General features: G+C 42.9%; 1 protein-coding gene across 2 annotated transcripts in view; it reads left to right on the top strand.

Moving 5' to 3' along the window:
* SAMSN1 (SAM domain, SH3 domain and nuclear localization signals 1) overlaps window positions 1-19,511 on the top strand; it is a 388,340-nt gene that overhangs the window by 83,339 nt on the left and 285,490 nt on the right. The window lies entirely within an intron of this gene.

The following is a 19,511-nucleotide window of genomic DNA, read 5'->3' as shown; positions in this document are numbered from 1 at the left end:
CCTAGTGGAACATTGGATCGCCCACAAACACAAAATAGATGATTTAAAATGGTGTGGAGTGGAGATTATCCACCCCAGTACCAGAGGAGGCGACCTTGTCAGTAAGAGGAAAAAACGTGAACAATTTTATATGTCGCGGTTTAACACATATAAGAATTGTCTCAACAATAAAGAGGAATGGGAGAGATTAATATAATTAACATACTGACAGCTTATGAATTTGCATGATGAACTGCTACACGATAGCCATAGCCTCTCTAATAATAGTTAATATACTCCGTTGTCGCTCTTGTGGAGGTAATATTCAGTCTTTTTATTTATTTATTTATTTAAACAATGTACAACGTTAAGCACCATAATCAAAGAGAAGGTTTAGTCATTCCTAGATGACTGCCACAGATAGAATTGATAAACAGGACTATTTTCCATTTTTTATATCTATTATGCACATCTAGAAACACGTTTCTGGATAGTGGCACTTTAGATTTGTAAATTTGTTCAATAAATGATGTGTTTATGATTTTTTATGAACATACAAAGTCTACTTAACATACGGGGATGTATTAGTGAATATACGAGCATGTATTTCCGGACCTTTCAAGATGGCCGCCATATTTACATAGCCCGAGTAATTATGTTAACAAGTGAAATCGTTTTTTTGTTTATTAAATAATCTTACGGTACTAATATTGTTAAAACTGTCCCCTTCTTTTTTATAAAAGACCATCAATATCAATAATAATAAGCCTTTTAGGAGCAATATCAGTTAATTGACTAAGAGACATCCGGTCAATAGCATTCCTGAATCTGTATAAAAAGACCGTAACCCGGAAGCTTTCCCCATGACCGTATCCGGAGCACCCGTTAGAGCAGGGAGGCCGATATCCAACGAACAGGTATGTCTTTGTGCCAGCAAGTCGCTATGTTTAGTGAATCGTAGCATTAGTTAACTACAAATTGCTACTAAAACGTGATTAGTATAGATTAGATTACTAATTAGTTGCTCCATGCAGGATCCCTTTTAGATTATAGTTGATTTATGTACCGATTCAAACCCTTTCACCGTGTTTTACCTTCACGTCTCATCCCCCTTGTTTACTATAAGTGGTCAATATCTTCCATTAAGATATTTCCGGTGGGACGAGTGAGGGTAATTAGTATGGATTTTCTTAGCTAACATAAAATTGACCATGATGTCGTAGCAACCTTTAATAAACGCGGGAACTGTCATAAAAACAGTTAAATATTTACTTAATGACTTTGGCAAAATATAAATATACCCTGCTAGAGTTAAATTTAGAAGACAAACACAGATGTAGTGTCATTTGGTTCTGCCCTCCCAGCGTGTAAGGGATGAATATAAAATACCATGTTTACTATTGTTCTAGACCGCCAATTTGGTGCCGTCACCCAAACACATAGAAGTCAGGACCAGTCAAATCAAATAACGTGCTAGAGATGATAAACTCCTACACCAATGGTCCTGTTACAATATAGGTAAGCTTCATTGTTACATACATTATATAATTAAAATGTATGTTTAGGCGCAAGAACATGATCGATCTATAGTCTGTTTTATTTCTATTTTTCTTATAGAGTTTCCCATATAAAGAAATCTATATTAATAATATATCCCATTGTATACAAAACGGTGGTTCTAACGGATACAAGGAAAGGATCCCTACATCTATAGGTATATTATCTCCTATTATTATTGTTTCTTTGCAAATTAGCAATTGAAATAGGGTATAAATAGTAATAAAACAAATTGAATGTTTTTCTTCTAATTTAGAGGCTTCCTTAATGCGATCCGAGCTGTGGTGAGAGATATCTCCATTTCTCCAGATTATGTAAATTATTAGACATAATCCCTCGATATTTCCAGGTACAATAAACTGTAAACACCTTTTGGTGATTACATTTCTAAAGGATATTGTAGCATCATACATGTGGGCAATGTATTTTCAATAACGAACGATGTGTGGAGGATTGTTATCTGTCCCTCAGGTCCTTAGAGCAATTGAATAAGTGCTGTATCATTGGATATTATATAAACAACATAGTAATAACCTAGTTCATGACTGAATTGATGTGTTTTTGATCTCTGTGCCGTATTGTAACAACCTGATGATTGTAAATTAAATCCAAAATGTCGTGGATTATGCCTTGCAATAGTACACAGTACCTGCCAGTTTGCTTAAATTAAATTTTATTTCTTTTGTCTAGATTGAATAACTTGTTTTTACTGTCCTGAGGAAGGTGAAAATATTGAATAAACACCGAAACGCTGCGTCGACTTTTAATGTTTTTAAGAACTTTGATTTTTATATGTTTTTAGTATTCCGATACACTTAGATTGCAACCTATTTTGGTAGGAAGATTACCATTGATTTATGATTGATTATGCAATATTTCTATTTTTGGAATAAAATTGTCTTTTGCAATATACTCATGACCAAAATGAATGAGTCTCTTTGTGCAAACGCATGCTATACTGTGTTACTGTGATTAGTAGTGTTTTCTCAAGTTGTATTAGGTTTTGTTGATTGAGGCACATAGTAAATAAGGATCACTGCTAGTTTCTTTAGCATGTAACTTTTTGTTTTAGATAGAGGTACATCCGCCTTTACCTATCACTACATAGGGATTTCTTGTTTTTTGGCTCATTAGTATACCTCGTCCCTAATAACTATACAGGGGTACTTCCCGCATTTGTTGACGTAGCATCCCATGTACACAGAAATCTCCCAGCATTGTGATCTTAGCTTCAACCCAAAGTCTTTTGTCATGTGTATTGACTACCAACTTGAATGCCAGAATTGCACATAGAGGTACAATAGCATTAGCAACACCACTCAGCGACCTCTCCCAGATTATGCATGTTTCCTTTTCCTATCACTGAAGCAATCCGCCAATGAAGAAATTTAGTGTCCTCAAATGCACCAAACACATCTTCCCACTCAGGGGCCTGGGCACTACTTAGCCACTTCATCACCCATTGTAACTGTTTCTACATAATACAACTCATATTTCGGAGCCCCCAAATACCGGTTCTGATTGGATTCTGCAGTATATGTAATGCCACTTTCTTTCACCTTGATCCACAGATAAGATCAGAAAGTATTCCACCCAGCTCTTGAAATAACTTTCTAGGTAGCCTTACTAGCAGGGTAGAAAGATATACAGCAGTATGGGCAAGACCAGCATGAGGAAAAATGGCAATTACGTACAAAACCTGGTGGACTGTGGCATTGCTATCACCGCTCAGCATAGTTCACCCTTAATGAGGTCAGTATCCTTGTGATAGACATTAAGGCTACTTGAAAGAATGACTCCTCCACTTCCAGCCTTAGAAAGGTTGACTCTGTGAGCTATGTCTCCAACATTGGTCGAAGTGGAATTGGGCAGTTCTTGGTTGGGCAAAGATAAGGAGCAACATGGGCAGCCTTGCCTAGTACCCCTGTTTATTGAAAACTGTTCTGATATTGACTGTCCTGTAGGCCTGTGTGCCAACGACTGAGTGCAACTAATTGGAGCCATTTCTGGATGCTTGGGACCATTCCTACCTTCTCAAAGACCCACATAAGATATGACCATCTGAGGGTGTCAAAGGCCATTTCTATATTGAAGGATAGTGATACATGCTATAAGTCCACCTCCCAAGCACTGTCTATCAATCTAAACATGCTTCACAGGTTGAGGAAGGAGTTCCTGCCTGGCACAAAGCCGTTCTGGTCTGGGCGTACTATAGTACCTACCACAGTCAACAATCTGTTCTCAAGTATTTTCCCAAGGATTTTGTAATCCGGATTTAGCAGGCCTAGGGGGCTATGATTGTACATCAATTTTTTGCTGACAGAATTAGCAAGATCCAGGACACTTTACCTAGCTCCCAAGGGGCTAACGTTCGGGATAAGTTCCCCTTCCATCTTGACCTTCAGACGAGCTGCCCTCTCTTCACGGAGTTTCTCCTTTTTCATTGGCAACCTCACTAGGCATTCTGAAGAACCTGAAATCAGGTGCTCCTTCTGACCCTTGCCCTGCGTCTACTTTGGCAGCAATAGCTTGCTCCATTAATCCCTATGTGAACCAGATTTTTAATACCTCCCTGCAGCAGGGGCTGGTCCCCGGCAAGTGGAAGAAAGCACACATTCTTCCCCTTCTGAAAAAGCCCAATATGGATCCAGAGCTTCCCGTTAACTATAGGCCCATATTCCTTTTGCTTTTGTTTTCCAAAGCACTGGAAAAATATGTTCAATCAGTCACTTCTGCATTTCTTGAGACAAACAACATTTTGCATCAAAGCCAATCTGGGTTTCGCCCTAATTTTAGCACCGCAACTGCACTTCTGGAAATTTCAGAATCCATTAAGGACGTCTTCGATAAAGGCGGCAAGGCTATGCTGATATTGTTAGATCTTTCAGCAGCCTTTGATACCGTCCCTCACAGCCGACTCCTGAAGAGACTCCAGGAGGCTGGTTTTAAAGGAATGGTTCTCAAATGGTTTGACTCTTTTCTGTCAGGGCGCCAACAAACTGTTTGGGCTCCCCCTTTTTCCGCCTTAATCCCCCCTCTGGAGGTGGGTGTACCTCAGGGCTCGGTGCTTAGTCCAACTTTATTCAATCTGTACATGTCCCCATTGGCTAGTCTAGTTAAGTCGCATGGAGTTAAAATAGTGTTGTATGCTGACGACACCCAACTCCTTTTTACATGCGACAAGGATTCAGAGTTCATGGGGAAAGCAATTAAGGCCTGCTTATCGGCGGTGTTTTCCTGGCTCCAGCTGAATGAACTTAAATGTAATTCCGATAAGTTGGAAATCATCTTCTTTGGTTGCCCATATAACAACTTATGGCAGAACTGGTGGCATTAGGACATGCACCCTCCCGCTATCCCGGTGTCGTCCGTAAAAAATCTTGGTGTAGAACTGGACAATTCTCTGAGTATGAAGCCACAGGTTCAGACTGTGGCCGGTCAGTGCTTTGGCTTTCTGAAAATGCTCAAACAATTTCTTCCATTACTTTCGATCCCTTACAGGAAAACTGTGGTCCAGGCCTTGATTGGTTCTAGGCTGGACTACGTAAACATTCTTTATCTGGGTCTTCCAGAGTATCTGCTTACCCGTCTTCAAGTAGTGCATAATGCTGCGACCGGGGCCATTCTTTTTCTTGGCCCCAGGACCCGGATGTCTGCTTATTTGAATTCTCTCCACTGGCTCCTGATCCGTAAGCGGATACAGTTTAAGGCCCTGGTGCTGGCTTTTAAGGCCTTACATGGGTATGGTGCCCCTTACTTGAGGAAGAGAGTTCAATTTTATCATCCACAACGCTCTTTTCGCTCCGCCTCATTAGCGCTAGTCTGTACTCCGGTGGTGAAATACTCTCAAATTGTGGGCCGCTCCTTCCGGCTGAGAGTGGCAAAACTATGGAATGATATGCCACCTGCTGTGAGACTTCTTCAGGATCTGCTTCCCTTCAGAAAAGCCCTAAAGACATGGCTGTTTCAGCAATAACGTAACACTTTGCGCTCTGCACACTTTTCCTGCCTATCTAGTTCAGTCAAATTTAACCAGCGCCGGGACACTCAGTAATGTAGCTGTGCGCTTTATAAAACCCGGGTTAACATAACATAACATAACATCAAAGAGGTCACTACCATGTCTGGGAAGGAACACTATGAGTGCTTCCCCCATCGAACACAGCAAATTACCCATTTGTTTGGATGCTTCATTTAGTTTAAGGAGCTTTGGGGTGAGTATAGATCTATATGTTACATAAAATTCAACCACTAGGCCATCTGTCCCTGGTTTGTTCCTTTCCATCTGATCTGTCACCTCCTGAACCTTTTCTATGGTAAGAAGTTTCTCTAGTGCCTGATGCTGTAAAGGGTCTAGACCCATCTTATCCACTTCAGCCAGGTATGCACGCAGTCAACCCTGATCCTGCTTTTTGGAGGCCTCGAATTAGGTCTGGTAGTATTGAGCAAAAAACAAGCTTATCTCAACTTGGGAGTTGATTATAATGGAATAGGAGGGTCTAAGGGTGCCATTAGGCTTCCTGTCTGCAACTGCTGTCAGCAGCAAGGCCATTAATAGTCCAGACCTATAGTTCACTTTGCCTAGTCTGTCCACCATGTCCATGTCTTTCCTCCTTAGGTGCTTCACCCCTGCGGATAGTCCAGTCCTTGGCCCAGTTGGACCTCTAACTGAGAGATTTCCTCTTCTGTAGACAAATATCTTTGGTCAGTCCCTTTGAAACCATAAGTGGTCTTTATGCAGATCCCTCATATTGCTACCTCAATGGCATCACAATTTATCGTCCCATTCAGAGCCGGCCCCTCATTTTCCATGAAATAATCTGTGAAAGCTTTACTAGAGGTGTCCTTCACTGGGGCATCTGTTAGTACATGAATACTCAGTATCTAGATTGGTATTTGTGTTTGCATCCTGCCCCATGCTACTACCATCTTGAGGGGATTATGATATGATAGTTTGCTGTCTAAATATTCCGTGTCCAGCACCAGGTTAGCCATCTGCTAATTACTCATAAATAAATCCAATCTGGTGCATAACTATTGTACTGTCAAATTATAGTAGTATTCTCCGTTATGGGGTTGCACGTTCCTCGAGGTATCACAAAGATCCCAGACACGGGCCCAGTCCTGAAAGTGGGCAGCCACCCGTGCACCCTGGTTCACATGCAGTGGCGGGTGGATCTAGCTACATCAATATATAGGTAATAGTTGAAATCCACTCTGCATACACAAGGCATGTGATGATTGGTAATCAGTGAATCAGTGATGAAGCACAGGAATATGAATTTGACTGCATTCATGGGCCACTACGACCAATGGTTTCTCATCTAGGAGAGCTTATACCACCACATATCTGCCCTCAGTGCCCACCTGTTTGGACTGGGCCAGAAATGGAGTGCTAGGTGATAACCATTCCAGTACCTCTCTGGCATATTCAGAGTATGTTATACCAATTTCTTGGACCCTCCACTTTCTGGCTAGTTTCTGTAACTCTGACATATGAGCTCTGCATCAATTGAACTTCATTTATGTAGTCCAGAAAAATTATGACCTTACACCCACCATCATGCCTGTGGCCTTTGGTTCTAAAAAGCTGGAGGGGTGGTGTCTTATTAGAAGGATACTCCATATTTTGTCAAACCCTATTTATCACTCTTATGATTGAGCCCTACCTCTCAGGCCTAAGCTCCACCTACCTGTCTGGAATTAAGCTTTATATTGTCTGCATTAAACTTTATACAACACACCTGAATATAGGTCATGGCCCAAAAGAGGGCACCTGGAGGGAGTTGAGGAAGTGCAAGATATTATGGGTTGAGAGTTTATACTCAATGTTGGCCTTTTCACATGGTTCAGTGTATGTGGGTTATTTATTTATTTTGACTATTTTACAGTTCTTATAGCACGAACAACAGCCAATGGCTATTTTAGCCAAGGGCACCATGTGCATACAGGGCAGCGAGCAGGAGTTCTCACTTTGCCAAAGTCTGGAATTGGTAGACTTATGAGGGAAAGCTGCTGTTGTCCTGCAAACAAAGTTTGATGTTAGAAGTTGGAAACAAAAACTAAAACTGGATATCATTGAAATCTTGTATGTACGTAGGAGACAAACAGGTAATTGTTCAATGCAAATCCATTCAAAATTGTGCTTTGATTATCTCAGTCTATGCTCAATTTATAATGTTATTTTTACTGTTGCTCTAGTCTCAGGTATTCCGGTAATATGTGCTACAATTCAACCCTGAGGTTAAAGATATTTCAGCCACCTATTACGAAGGGAACATAGGTCAGTGGGAAAGTGTGCCCATTTATCATAGACTTTATAAAAGAAGTGATCTGAGTTAACTAATTAATTATTTTAGGTAGGTGGACTCACTGTTGTAATGCATAAAAGTATGATAGAAAACAATTAAATTCAATACATCTTTTCAACAGCAACCATGGGAACTGGTTACGAGTATCAGGAACTTTGGCGTAGTGTAGTCGTGAAATTTCTGTATACCATGCCACCATATGTTTCAGGGAGCAATTGTTCAGGTGAATTTTCATCCATGAAGGAGAAAGTGAACAGTGAACGCTGCTCTCCACCTTTCCCAATTAAGGAGTAAGAGAAAGTAGCTATTCTAGAATATCACATCCTCTCTTGGCCTTATGTGCAGGGCTGTTGTGCTGTCACAAATGATGATATGATATCACCCATAAGGGCTTGACTTGCATCAGAGTACCTCAGTCATATTCTTAAGCAGCTGCAGCTAGCTAGGGAGTCTCAATGTGCCAATATCTATTAAGCAGCTACTAAGGGCAATTAACGTGCTAGGTTATACTACAAGGACCACTGAAGGCTGTGTATCATAAGCATAGTTTTGATATATTTCTCCCCACAACTGAATAATGTACAGGCAAGGGAAACTAAAGTATGTACTGGTACAGGTAGTGGATGCTTACGATGCATGAGGAGTGTTTATAGACTGAGTGGTGCAGTTGGATAAACGTCTTTCAGAGTAAAATAAGGCAGAACTGAAAACATTGGGAATACATCTAACATTTGAAGAAAACACAAACTCAGAAGTTTCTAAACGTATGCAATTAGGTGTGTTAAATGACCTATTTCAAAAGATAAGAAATAAAAACACGTATACAGAAGTCATTCATGTACTGGGGTGGTCTGGTTATTTTGTTAAAGTGTGTTGTCATTAGATCTGCTCCTAATATATCTAAGGAATGTTTCCACATCGTAACAGGTTCTAGACCCTCAGGCCCAAAATTCTAGCATCATTCAATCAAATCAAATCTAAGAGGATAGCGCCTGCATTTTTACAGATAAAATCCACCTAATTGGGGAACTATTGTGAAGGATGCCATTACCAAACCAGATATACTTCTTAATCTGCATCAGCCCCACAACTTCTTCCCTTGTATGACAACTTTGTTCAGATCACCAAAGAAGAAGTAGCAGACATAATTAATAAATATTGTCCATCTAATGAAATATGTTGAGTCAACATGATGAAATGTGTCTTCAAGGACAACCTACAATTTTCTTCTCAACTTCTTCAATGGTTGACTTTATTATGGTATCTTTCCTAATCTCTGGAAAGCCACTGTTATCAATCCGCTAAAACAATTTTCAAACTATTTCCTTGCTTCCTTATTTTGTTACGGTTCTGGAGAAGTTCACAAGTGAGAGAGGAATGCTGATTTTGTTGGACCTGTGGGCTTTGTTTGATACCATCGATCACAATGCTCTGCTTAGAGCCTTATAAGGAGCGGGCTTCAGAGGCTCAGCATTTGAATGACTCAAAGCCTTCCTCACAGGGAGATCCCAAATGATTGTGCTGGCTCCATTCCAATCATAAACTCTACCATACTGCATCTCACAAGGGTCTAACATGCCCTTTAGGTTGAGCCTATGCAGCGTGCATGCACTGCCTGGAAGACTTGAATAAAGAAATTGAATAAAGGACTTTGCTCCCTCCTGCTGCTTACCTTTGGTTCAGTCCAGTGTCTTTGCTGCCCTTAAGTGGTTCACAGAGCAATACCTCACTTTTGTTTTTCGCAGAGGAGCACAGCCCAACTACAATTTCCATCTGCTTGCATTCTTTATCTGTTGCAGTGTGACACGCCACGCTATATCTTTAAGTATGGCGGCTGCACCTTTCTTTTGTTCTGCACTGTGAGGCTCACCCACCTCTATTTTTAATAATTGTGAACATACTTTAACCAATGCCTGCTACTAGAAGGCAAAGTCAGTGCATGGTGAAGCTTGCGGCTGCCTTAGTTGCATTTCATGGTTTCTTCCGCTTCGCATTATGAGCCCTTCCTCCACCCTGTGAGCACAAACAAACACAACATTTTCCTTCATCAGAAGCCAATGCTTCCTCCTGGTTGGAGGCTGAGCAATGCCTCTGCCAGTGCCTTGTGTACTTGTCCCCATTGCCTCCCCCATGTTCTCCATGTTCCTTTCACTACCCACAGGCCCTGTCCATGTTGCTTTCATATTCACCTCCCCACCCAATCCCATGTTGCTGCAAAGCAGCCGACATGTGACCGGTTTCAGGTAAGTGAAAATGGATAGTATTAGACAATGCTTATTGTACCAGTTGCCGTTTTCAGGAAGGGGCAACCTGGATCTATTTTCTGTACATCACCCATTCGCCTACAAGCGTCATTGACAAAACCAAAGGATTCCGAGCTACGCAAAACATGCACAGAGTATCTTCTAAGCCCCCATTATAATCTGTTTACATGTATTTTTTTCTGTTGGTTTTTCACACAACCCCTTTTCGTCTCCAATTACATTTCAAGAGAGCTGCAGCCTGTCAATCTTCATTTCCTACATTGCCCAGTGTGTATGTATGTGTGTGTTTTGTGGTGGTAGCTATAAATGATTGGAGGTGGTCTGTGGCAACTGTGCTCTGGCATATATAGGGGAATTACTGCCCTGCGTGCCACTGGCACTGTTTATTTATAATCGTGCTATATTTTATTATTCAACATAGGCATTAAAAATTATATCAGTAGTACGTGTGGAGTTGCTACTTACTCCCAATATCCAGTAGGCGATTCATTGTGGCCATTAATAGGATCGGATCGACTGCATAGAGTGAATTCAGGTGTTTGCATAGAAGTCAATAAACTTTAAATTATACCCTACCTTCCTATATATGCACATATAATTAATTTAAGACTCTAAATTTGGGTGCTTTTGTGATTATTGTGACCAAGTCTCACACCCTCATGTTTGAGTGGGAGTGGGGTTGCTATCTTTCCATCACCTGAATAAAAATAAAAGTATTGTCTTGTTTACATGGAGCTTCATCCCACAGATCTGCCCTTTCTAAACGCTGTAAACAACAAGGGCTGAATCATTACGCTGTTCTTTTGGCTGCACAAGTGCAGACGCTATTTTGCACTCCTTTTGGCGTTTTGAACACATACTTACATTTGAAATATTTATATGTTTCACTGATAGGAGAGCTCAGAAATCCAGACCAATAATTACCTCTGTGTTGCTGAACTCTTGTGTCAAAAAAATATGTATTAACTCAAAGTGACAATATGATCTTTTATTCTGATTTAATTTGCTCAGTGTAAAAATGCTTTGTCTGCTTTCAGTCCACCATAAATAATTCATGATTTAAATCATAAAGACTTAAACACAGCATTTTTAAATAGATCAAATGACAGAACAAATAAATGATTTTGGAACAGAACTTGTTGACTATGTCGGAGGAGTACTTTCAAGAATTAGTTTGTTACTGTGAAGTGCATGATTTCTTGTTGCATAATTTTACTCTCCCATTATTTCTCAGTATTGCGCTTTTCCTATTCTGATATGTACTGCTAGCCTCCAACTTCAAAGTGCCATGTGCACAAATATACCCCTTTATGGTTTTCTCCTATAGACATTTTATCTATGGAGTACAGTCCCATTACCTCATCGAGTGCCGTTAAGAAGCATTGTACTCTTAAATGAAGGATTGTTTAATGCTGTGTCAGACTGTTGATTATATGTATGTTAGGTTATTTGGAGTAGGTGATGGATTTCAAGGGGAGGAAAATCAGGGGCAAGGTTTACGTAGCTGTCAAGGGCCTCAACATCCTGGGTTGGTTTCACCAAGGTTTGTCCGGTATGATACTAAGACCTGGGGCCGACGAACAAATATTGGTGGTTGACTGTGTGGATGCAGGTCAAACGTGGATGGAGGAATTCCCACCTGTTTTTAGTGACAATTTTGGCAAGATACGAGGTTTTAAACACCAAATCAAATTAAAGGATGGTGCTGTCGATATTAAACACAAACTCAGGGGATTGCCATTCAGTGTGAGAGAAGATCTGAAAAAAGAACTTAAGAATCTGTGTGACAAAGGTATAATTGAGCCAATTCAATCTTCATTACGGCTATCACCCTTGATAGTTGCTCGCAAGAGGTGTGGTCAACTTCGCAGGTCATTGAACAAAGAAATTTGGGTTGACTCTCGCCCTTTGCCTAAGATCAGTGACTTATTTGCAAGCAGAAGTGGAGTAAAGCTGTTTTCAAAACTCAATTTGGCCAGTGCATATTACCAGGTGGAACTTCATCCTGATTCAGGGCACTTGACTGTGTTAATTTTATTGGGACTTTTTAATACCATTGCATGCCTTTTGGTTTGGCCTGTGCAGCCTCGGTGTCCCAGAGAGTAATGTACAATCTTCTCAAGGGGGTGGAAGGAGTGTTAGTGTTTCAGGATGATGTCTTAATTTTTGCTGAAGATACCAAATCTCATGATCAAATTTGACAGATCATGCCAAGCTCGTGGAGAGAGTAGACAATGTATAGTCCTCCCTCACTTCTATGTGACCCACCTTGGTGGCCATAAAAGATCAACTAAAGCTCTTGCAGACTAAAGTGGGTGGCCTCAAGGCGAGTGCGGAGGATGTGGAGGGGCCCTCAAGACGCAATAACATCCACTTCCTGGGCCTCCCCGAGAGGGTGGTGGGCCCCAACATGGAACTCTTTCTAGAAGACTTGTTGCCACAAATGGTTCTGGACAACTGTATCCCTAAGTTTTTCTTTGTGAAAAGAGCACACCATATTCCTGGCCATCCTCCTGTTGCGGGGGCCCTTCCATGCCCAGTGATAATGCATCTTCTCAATTACAGGGACAGAGACTTACTCTTGCAGCTGTTCCGGGTGGAGGGCCCCTGGACTCATAATGGAAACATCATCATGAAGTATCTCGACTACAAAGCAGGGGTCCAAAAGCGCCACAATACATATGGAGCAGTAAAAGTGCAACTGTGGAACTTGTGACTCACGTATGCCCTGCTCTTCCCTGCGATGTTCAGGGTGGTAGATGCCGACACAACTCACTTCTTTTCATCCCCAATTGAGGCCTGGACGTGGCTGCACACCAAGGGAGTTTAGGACCAGTCAGGAGCAGAAGGTGAAGACCTGCGAGTATGGTCCAATGGGAAATCCAAACACCACTGCCACCTGCGCAAACCCTGAGCACATCCATCCGACTAACAAGATGCAAAAGAACGAGCGCAGGTAGTGGCAGAGGTTGTGCTTCATGGTGCTAACTGATTTCAAGCACTGGCACCCGACACCAACCAGGGATCCATGCTGGGTGCTCCCGGTTCGATGACCTCAGATGGGGGCTCTACCATTGCTTCGGTAAAGTCATCTTGAAGAGAGATTCCGGAACAATGACTCTTGCCTTGCTGGTGAGTAAAACGATTTCAGCTTGTGCTGGGGGTGCCGTATGGAGGGGTGATCACTTGGGGGGCACCTGGAGGTCATGTTTGGCTGTCAGAAAACTCTTGGGCGTGTATGCTCCGTATGAGGGCCTGGGATGTTCAGGGCCACATTGGACCTTACTCCATACCCCTCTTGGCCCAACCCACAAAGGCTTCTGCAAGGACTGTTCAGCATTAAAGTCAAATTTTAGTTACTATATACGCTGTTTGGGAAAGTGTGGCATGATGCCAGTTTGCGTCCAAGCCAAAGGGGCGGGTGTTAATGTTATGCTTTGTTTGTTGGTATTTGCTGGGCATTCACTATTGATCCTTTCACTATACACACCCAACATGCTCCTTGGTGAATTCCTGTGCACACTGTCTCCAGCTCTACTTACAGAGCCCCAGGTTCCTAGTCTCTAAGGAGGGAACTACAGTTGTGTACATTGCACTGCTATGCATGGATTGGTACCCCAAACCTGGGATGCAGGGCCTTCAGGCAACCAAACACTTCAGGCAATGGACATCTATGACACATCTTCATGATATCTGGCAATTCGGCCACTCAGAAGATGCTGAATATATCTATTATGCTCCAGGGCACCAGATATACACTAGACTATATATTTTACCATGTAGAGTTCTGGCCCCGTGTGCAGAGCTCGGAGTACTTAGGCTGGACAACATCAGATCATAGCCTCCTTAAGGTAATCTTTCACTGGGGGGAGGACAGGGTGTTCATACTGACCTGGCATTTGCTGATGGAGGTCTTCCTTGATGCGGTATACAGGGACACCATCAGTGTCCACCTGTTCCATTACCTTGAGGTGAATGAAGGATCCTCCGAGTCCAAGGGAGAACAGTGGCATGAAGATGGCTATGAGAGGACATTGTATTAAGACTTCATGGGGGGAACGGGCAACCCTCATTCGAAGTGTGCTGGCATTAGAGGGCATACCTGGGCGCACTGAATTAGAGACAGTAACAGTGGTTGAGGCTCGGGCACAGCTACGTGATCCTGGCTTGGTAACACACAGATGAGAATAAACAAGGCTGCATGCTGGTATGGCTCTTGTGCTCTGCAGTCCCTAGGACTATTATTGAGGTGATTCACAGTCCCACTGGTGATGTTGTGAACACCCAGGCACCTATATGTGAGGTCTTTCACCAGTACTACGAGACTTTGTATTCTCCCCGGACTGTCTCTGGAACTACGTCACTGGGGCTGCCCTCCCCCACCTTTACCCCCTGAAGTTCCAGAAGCGTGAGCAACCCCTACAACTCGAGGAACTACAGGCAGCGCAATATGTTGGAAGGTCCGTTATATAGACCCAGGAACTAATGGGTTCCCAGTGGAATATTATGCAATGTTTAGGGCTAACCTTGCACACAAGTTGCTTGCAATGTAACAAGAGGCACACTAGGAGGGTAGGCTGCCTTACTCTCTATGTGAGCCCCTTATAGTGCTGTTACCCAAATCTGGCAGAAAACCCTGGAAATAAGCTCCTACCGCCCTTTGTCAATATTGACTATAAAATCTTGAGCAAAGTACTGGTGAACCGATTGCTCTCTATGCCCAAGACGCTGGTCCACCCCAACCAAAGTGGGTTCATCCCCAATAACACGCGTAGGATGTGCCACATTATGGGTGCAGTCGAAGGGTCTGTGGGATTTCCAGTGGCAGTCTCCTCAGACTTCAAAAAAGCTTTGACACTTTTGAGTGGTCATATTTGTTGCTAGTCCTGGAGGCCCTAGGGATGGGTCCCGAGTGTCTGAGATGGGTTAGGTTACTTTACACTACACCACTGGCCAGACTGGGGATGGGACATCATATATCCCATATCAGATACATTTAGGCACAACACAGCGTGCTGCCTTACGCACCACAATTACCACTTTAGAGTATGCCAGGAATGAGGGCTCTACTGGATGCTCATGACCCAGTACCTTGGCAGGAGTTGGGGGGAGTCCTGCTTGGGAGACATATACAACAATGGGGACCTGCGCTCCTTTCAGGATCTGCAGAATGTCAATGACCTGGGAGCTGGCCCATTCTTGGCCTACAATGCTGTCGTTCTGGAGATCGGGAATACCTGGATGGTGCGTCAGGAGGCCCCAAACCTACACCATGGGTTGCAGTGAATACTGATGCACAGACTGGGACGTAGGACTGTCACTGTGCTATATGCAAGACTACCAACCGCGGATCTTGTTTTGCGTTGTCTGGGGACAGTTCTGACTGCTAAGAAGTGGGGGTGACACTCAAACAGGTAAATTGGGTGTACCACAATGCTTGTCTGAAGATCACCTAATTCAACTTTCTTCATCACACTTACCTTATGCCATATCATCTACATAAGATGTTTCCCAGGGGGCCCCAATGGGCCTCCGATGTGTTCATCACAACTCCACCTTCCTTCACATAGTGTGGGAATGCCCCCATTGGCAAAGATATGGGAGCAAGTTATGGAACAGGTGTCGGAGGTGATTGATGTGCAACTACCACCCGACCCCCTTCTCTGCTTGCTTGGTATTGCCAGGCATAAAAAATGCACTAAACATTATTTAAAACTAGCCGATCTTTCTATGGCCCTCTTCAAGCGACTAAGAGCTATGTCAGCACAGCCACCCCCGATCTACTACCAACACTGGGTTGTGCTTAGGTGGGCAACTGCCGAGGTTCATTTTATGGCACACGACTCACATGTGCTGAGAGAGGGGGGTGCTGCCACCCTATGGGACACATATGTGATTAAGCTGCAAGATGAATTAGATGCCACTACTTGATCAGTGGCACAGTCCAAAACACTCCTGGTCTCTTATGCCACTTGGGATGGTTTCCGGTCTGTCAATTCTGGGGAGCCCCTGAAATGCAATTCCACTGTCCCCAGCACATGGGGAAGAACCTCACCCTTAGACGCCCTGGTAGAGGACAGAGCGAAGAGCATTATCTTATACATAGCACACATGGATGTCCCAGACTCTTCCCCCTATGTATCTTATTTGTTATCATATGGTTAGTAACATTGAGTTTCCATGGCCACCCCAGTTTCCCGGATTGTTTAAATGTTTTAGATTGTATAATTTAGACCATTGTTGTAGAATGGATATATATTAATGGGATTAACCTCGGGAATATATTGACCTAGAGAACCTCCCTCATACGGGGGCTAAAACCGAACAATAGAAATTCGATCTACATACGCAATACATGTTTATCCATATTGCTTATAGTTCCATGTTACTTTACTGTGATTTTTGCTGTTCTATATGCTGATATAACTGCTATTATTTGCCAGTGTTTTGATCACTGTTGTACCAACTTGAAAAAGCCAATAAAGAAATATATTTTTTTTAAAACACAAATTAGTTAGCCAGTGGTCAGATTTGCTCAACCAACGGCTTGTCATAGTTGGCCATTCAGGTTTCCAAGAAAACATAAGTTGCTCGGCTGATTTGTTGGTCATTCTTGCTCTTCTAAGGGCTTGCCACAGTAGGGGTCCTGAGGTATTTGGAAGCAGCCATGTAATCAGAACTTTAAAAAAGACTTGGTGGTCAGTGAGTTTCATGATTCAGAAAAGGAGGTAATACTAGTTGTGCTAAATAAACAGGGAATGACAAGCAGTACACAGCTGTGAAAACTGAACTGATGTGATCCGATGGCTGAATTGGGAACCCTTTCCTTGATGTTCTGCATTCATTGGAGTCTGCAAAACAGATATTTAAGGGAAGTCAATTAGATGACATTGGCATTGTCCGATCGTAAAATCAAACGGACAATGGGCACCTCTACCCGATAAGGGGAGCCCAGAAAGTGGAAGCCTCTTCTGGGTACTCAGATGATGGAAGGAGGTTAAGACAACTGTGCCGATTTTGGATCCGAGGGTTAGTCCAGAGTCTGAGATGACTTCAATGCTTATCAGTGCTGGTGTTGATGTAGGTGAGCTACCCATCTGGTCTGACCACAAGAATGTGGTCATTATATGTGCCAGTGGCACATAGGTGATGATATCTGTTATGCTAGCATTCCGTTTCTTTTGGTTGATGCACACTGTGTCATGGGTGGTAGCAAGGAAGCATCTGAGAATATTGCAGTCAGTGTCTGAAAGTGGCTCCAGGTTTTAGGGCCACCCTGATGTACATGTTAAGCAGGACTGGAGTAGTTGTTGCACTCTAGTGTTAAGTGGATATGGATATGCAGCAAACAGTGGATAGACATGATCAGGCCTGGGCGTAGTTCGCGGAGTTTTGCTATGCGGAACTTCGCAACGTTACAAAAAAACTCTGCGAAGTTCCACGAGTGGCAGAGTGCAGTGCGAACTGCAGTTTGTGCTGGTATTCCTGCTTGGGTAGAAATTCTACCAGAGCGGCAGCTTGCGCTTGCAAAATTACAGTTTACGATCGTAAACTTACCGTTTGCAATCGCGAGTGGGGAAAAAACTCCGCTGCACATCGAGAAGTGGAGTTTTTTGCACTCTGCGAGCTCAGCGGAGTGCGGAGTGCAGAAAACTCCGCGAACAGAGCGAATTTCACCACCCAGGCCTAGAAATGATCTTTATTGAGAAATAGGAAGTAGATCAGTCCACGGTGTTATCTTGAATTCTCATGCAAAGAGATGATGAGGGAGTGAGTGGCAGGTTTTACAGGAGTGCAGGGTGGTGCGCGAAAGAGCAATGAAGATGCGATCACTGCAATCCTGATTTAATAAAGGGTTTCCATGCACCCTTTATAGGCAGTAGATGGCAGCAATAGAGAAGAAGAAAGACTTTGATAGGCTGAGCTAAACTTACTGAGACTCACCTCTGGGTTCCAGGACAGGACTTCTAGGGCAGAAGTAGAAATGGCAGTATAAAACCTCCTCCTGCACTACCTTAGATGCATGGCAAGATTCCCCATTGTTTTGGCTACTTCGCCTAATTTGTCACCTGCTTCATCCCTACGCTTTGGTTGTATTGTTCTTTTTGGTTCCCCTCCCTGTCCCTTCTGAACCTACCTTGACTTTCCATTCACTGACTTGAGTGACATTGACTTGCTTGCTGATCTTTAAAGTTGCCTTATTTTGTGGATTTGTTGGAACTTGGCACGTAGCATTCTGTAGCTTCAGTCCAGATTCCAGGTCACACACAGAGCTCATCAATGCTTACCCACTCTGAGAGAAGGGTAAGGATAATGCTGAAGGCAAAATATCATACACAGTGTATTCTTGTAGTCAGCATACTGATTATTCTGTGCTGGGTTGTTTGTAAAAGCATCCCGAATGATGGATCTGTGAAGGTCCTGAGCCAACATTTAGTGTCAGTCCTAAAACAGTGTATCTGATGTCTCCCCCTGCCCCGACTTTTCTCCTGATCCCTAATTGAAGTATTTTCCTTTCAATTGGAAAGGGTGGGCGATTGGGATTCTGTGTGTGGTGCACTTTTGGTTAGCTAACATTATCTCCAAAAACCTGACAGTGAAGTATAACAGACCATGCCTAAGGCATGAGGTCATGAAGTATCTGTCGTTTGCATGTTTAATTTTCATTTATTCATTGTGGTGAACCCTTGTCCAATCATACATTCTGTGATAATAGGGACGGGAAACGCCTGGTTTAAGTCGAATGCAAACAAGACAAAAATATTCATTGATCAGTTATATTTATTGGGATTCCCCTGCTCTCTTTCCATCATTGTAATATGATTTGATTGAATTTTTATATGTGGTCTCAGGGCACTTTTATTATTAGTAGTGTGTGCATTTTGTATTTCAATTCTTTCTGCAAGTTTTCACAATAACAGACAAAAAATGGAGCAAGTATCTCTTACTAGTTACAACACTCTTATGTGTTCCAAGAACAAGGCTGGCAAAGAGCATAAAGGAAGAGGAATAAACGATGGGTATGCATCCACCAGGAAGGCAAAGAGAGAACTTGACAAGGATGCATCCAACAAAGGAAAAACAAGGAGAGCAAGAACATATCCTTCAACCAGCAACAGCCCCATCACCTATCGCCAGTTTTGTCGAGGTGACTGTGCAATGACTTCCCCAACAATCCAGAAGTCTGACATGGATGGCATCCCTCTCCAGTTGCGCGTGAGGGGTTTGGGTGTGAGTCAGTACAGATCACATCCGGCCGCGGTCCATGCAGGTAAGAGCGGTGGGCCTGTGGGGCCCGGTTGGGGGGATTCGATAGACAAGCACCAGGGGAAATTAAATAAAGAATTCCCCCTACCGAGCCCCAGGGCTCTTACCTGCACGGGCCGCTGATAATCACATC

This window comes from Triturus cristatus, chromosome 8 (assembly GCF_964204655.1).
Source record: "Triturus cristatus chromosome 8, aTriCri1.1, whole genome shotgun sequence".
Taxonomy (NCBI): Eukaryota; Metazoa; Chordata; class Amphibia; order Caudata; family Salamandridae; genus Triturus; species Triturus cristatus.
This window is presented reverse-complemented; position numbering and strand designations above follow the sequence as displayed.